Genomic DNA, 4,312 nt, shown 5'->3' on the forward strand with positions numbered 1-4,312 from the left:
GGTTGTGATTAGGAGGGGCGGGGGAGGGGGAGGAAGAGAGCTGTCCGAGGAGACAGAAGCTCCTTGTCTCTGTGGTTGTTTTGTAAATTGGGCAACATTTGGCAACAAGCTATATTAGTTCATAAAGTCACCATTTTCCTGCCTGCAGCCCTCCAGCTGAGCTCCCTCCCGCGGGCATCTACCCACAGGTGCACCCGAGGACCCTCCAGGACCTTCGGCTCTGTGCGAGGAGCCCACTCAGGGCCAACGAGAGAGAAGGCCTTGCTCTAGAAATCATGGCCACCTCAGAGGCGAAGGGGCAGGGCGCCCCTCTGTCCATCTCTCCCTCGTTCTTTTTCACTCTCTGCTCTCTCTTCGGGGAGCAGCACAGGGATGATCAGCAACAGTAGGGGACCCCTGGGGAGGGGCCAGGGGTCAGTGGCAACTCTCGAAGTCTGCAGATCTGCCACGGACCTCACTGTGTGGCTGTGGACAGGCTGCTTTGTCTCGGCCCCCTCACCCAGACAGCAGGCCTAACGGGGCAGTCTGTGTGTTTCCGTAAGAACCAAAGCCACGGCCAGTGTGGGCAAAGGGCTGGCCGGTGCCTGGTCCGCAGAAGGGGCTCCCGTCCTTGCTGAGATCCAGAGCAAAGGCCACCACCCCGGGGCCTCCGCCTGCCCCGAGCGCTCGGAGAGTGCTGGGCCCCGTGGAAGAGAGCCCGGGTTGGGGGAGGCTCGGGGCTAGCCGCTTTGTGTCTGCAGCGCACGCACTGTGCGGCCACAGGAAGCCCTCCGCGTACCTGTGTTTAGAGCAGAAACAGAGACTTCCTTAAGGCACAGAGCTGTTAGGGTCACAGGCGACAAGAGCATGGACAGCCCTCTCCAGACTGAAAAGTGCCACCCCGGTGTTAGGGGTTACTACCTCGTCTCTCTCCTGGGAGCCCCCCATCACCCCACACTAATACAGATGCCGCGTGCTTCCAAACCACGCCGGCACCGCAGTGGTGTGCCGTCCGCTGGCTCTCCAGGGGCAGAAATGCCCCGATGTACAGCGTCTGCTAATCTCCATGGTGTAAATGCTCCCGCCGTGACTGATTTGGAACCAGCAAGGGCTTAACAACCCACCACATGGTCTTAAACATAGAACAGGTGGCTCCCTACGCAGCCAGTCACCTCACACCACTGGCAAGGGCAGGAAACACGGCCGGGGTCCCCCCCACCGTCGGGCAGCCCGGAGCCCTGCGTGAGTGTGTGTCTTGGGAACTCCGTGTGTCCTTTGTTCCATCTGGAGCCGGTTCCGCCCAGAAGTCTCATTTCCCTTCCAATAGTCCTCTTGGGGTCGGAAGCCAGAGGCCCCCCTGGAAGGCAGGGGTGGTTGGAAGGGCTTAGCTTGGGGCCGTCCTTGGGGTGATAAAGGGTCACTGTAGGAATTTGGGGGACGGAGAGGGACTGGGGGAAGAGAGTTAGCACCCCTCACTTGTTCGTTAACCAGCTCCTGCCAATTACACGGCGGTTGGCACCGTAGCCACCTTCTCTGCACTCCGTACGGTCACATCGTGCCTCTGTCTCAGCGTTTGGAAACCTGCGTCCTACCTGCCTGCAGGCTGCCCGAGGTCTGGTCCAGCTCCCGCGTGCACCCAGCTCTGGGTGGCCAGCACAGCCAGCGCTGGCCCCACTGGTCTTCAGGCTTGACCCTCGGTAAGCAGGAACCTTCACCCGCCTCCTGTCCCTCCTCCGCCTTGCTCATTCATTCATTCAACCAACATTGACCATCAGGGGCCCATCGCATGCCCAGGGCTAGCTGGCCGGAGGACCTGAAGATGACTCCGAGGCTCTCCATCTAAGGGTTTGGAGGGAAGGGGTAGGGGTGTGAGAGACGGGGCAGGGGTGGAGGAAGCGGGTGAGTTCCGTATTCAATGCACTGCACTTGGGCACTGCGGGCCCCACAGGGGGAGCTGCCCACGGGCACCTGGTGTGGAGGTCAGGGCAGGGGAGGCGATGCTGACCCTTCCCACAGGAGTTCCAGGCCGGAAGGCTCAGAGTGACCTTCTGTTGCCCCTCATGCCCAGGTCAGCGGTCACTGGTCACTGAGTCCACGCTTCCGGGCCTTGGCTTGGCTGCTCCCTCTACCTGCAGGAATGCTCTCCCTGCAGAAACCCCACCCCTTCCTTCAGGTGCCCAGGTCAGAGGCTCTTCTTCAAACTCCTCTGCAGCCTGCATGATGGGAACTGGCCGCTCTTTGCTCCTCTGGGTGCCACCTGCCTTGCTTTTCCCAGATGGCATGTATGACAGACGTGCTTGACTGTGTCCCCTGCCCCCAGTCCCCATCGTGCCATGAGCTCCTGCTGTCCAGGACGGTCCCCTCTTCTCTGTGTCCCTCGTGGCACCCACCAGTTCTGGTATGAATGAATGAATGCATGCATGCAGGCACGCATGTTGATAATAGATTGGCTGGACTTCATTTTCTGGGCAGTTTTACATCAGCTTCCTCTGTAGATGGTCTCGGAGGGCTGTTGTGCGTGTGTCCAGCTGAGGTCTGGTCGCACCCTGCAGCCTGCCCTGCTGCCCACCCCGGTCCCGCCTCCGGGGCGCCCCTGGAGTCCAGCCCCGGGTTCTCTGCGTTCCTGCCAACGCTGTGCCAGACACAGCGGGAACCAGGAGCCTCCGACCTCCCATCCCAACCTTTTCCTGGTTTGCACCCGGAGACAGAGATGGGGGTTGTGCTGGTTCTCAATTCTTCCAGAATCATGGGACGGTGACGCTGAGCTGCTTCTTTAGGGACAAAGACGCTTCAGCGCTCCCGAGCATTAGTCAACTTTGCATTTCCTCACTCTTTTTGAAAGAGCTTATTGCAATTATTGATGAAAGCCTCTTTTAATGTTGCCATACTGCATTTCCAAATAGCGAGAGACCCTGGCCCTGTCTCCTGGAGCCCAGCTGGCAAAGCCAGCACCAAGCCCCGGGCCCCGGCCTGCACCCACAGAGCAGGATCCCCGGTCAGACCCCATCCCGTGCTGTGGCACGCTCCCCGCCCAGGGCGGGGGCCCGGGAGCTTCCACGAGAGCCTCAAAGCCTCGGCGGGGTCTGCATCTCCACGGCCGAGGGCCTGCTGCGTGCCCACCCTCCGCAGCACAGCTTCTCCGGGGGGCCGACACCCATCTGCTCCAGGAAATGCAGAGCCAGGGCCAGCTTTTCAGGGTCACATGCTGGCCAGGCTGCCGGGTCAAGAGGGCATGTTCAGGTGGTCTGTGATTTCCCCCCCTGTTCGTGCCTTACGTCTTCACTCAGCTTCTCTTGGAGATAAGGCCACATCAGTGTCTCCGGGGAGGCCTATCCTCGCTGGGGCCCCCTGTGTGTCCCACTGCGCACACGGCACCACACTCCGTGTGACACCTCCCAGAGACGACGTTTAGTTTGCTTCCAACTGGTTAACGACACGCAGGGCTGCCCGGGAGACCCTCGTGTGCGAGCCGCCGTGCATCGTGGGAGTGCATTTACAAGACCTCTTCCGGAAAGCAGAATTCTAGCTCTAGAATTTAAAAACAGCTCCCCGAAGTGGGGAAGGAGCTGGTCAGCTCAGGTACTGAGGCCTAAGCAGGACATTTATCAACATGAGGTTCCATTTCCTACCTCACTCCGTCACAAAACGAACAAAACGTGGAGTGGAACCTCCTCCTGTTTGGCAAAAAGGGGGCAGGGAGACAGCCACTGGGGTCTGGGCGGCGGGTGGGCTTCCCCTCTGAGACCCGTGGTTCTGTTTTCTGGGAGCCGCACTGTGGTGTCAGTAGGGCCGGGAGGGACCCCGTGGACAGCCCAGGTCAGCCTCTGGGGGGCCACTGTCGTCCCTTCATCTCCGCGGTGTCCCAGGCTGCCGCCGACCTCAGGTGAGGCAGTGGGTTCGCTGTGGCGCCGGGGCAATAGGCAGCCCCGCCTGCCCTAGCCGGCTCCCGGACAAAAGGACAGGTCAGGGTCACAGTCAGGATGATTCACAAATACTCCTCTTGGGACCCCTGCTCTGCATCCCACCCTGCAGGCGGCACTGAGACCAGGGGGAGGACCAAACCCAGGGGCTGCCACTCTCCAGGGGCTTCCAGACCAGCGGGAGGGAAAGGACTTCCCAAAGGGAGGCAGCCCCCGGGGCAGACCGGTCAGGTGGCTGTGGGCTGGGTTTCCTCTCTCTCCAGGTGCGAAGCCCTGCCCAGGCCCCTTTCCTCCCCCGCACCCCCCCCACCTTTAGCCTCCAGGAGCCGGTTGGGGGGAGGGGGCGACAGGGGCGCCTGCGGGGCCACGGGGCGGGGCCAAGCCGGTGAGGTCAGCAAGCCCTGGATAAAGGG

Source organism: Phyllostomus hastatus, unplaced genomic scaffold (assembly GCF_019186645.2).
Source record: "Phyllostomus hastatus isolate PE091 unplaced genomic scaffold, TTU_PhHast_1.1 phas_scaffold_129, whole genome shotgun sequence".
In the NCBI taxonomy this organism is placed as follows: domain Eukaryota; kingdom Metazoa; phylum Chordata; class Mammalia; order Chiroptera; family Phyllostomidae; genus Phyllostomus; species Phyllostomus hastatus.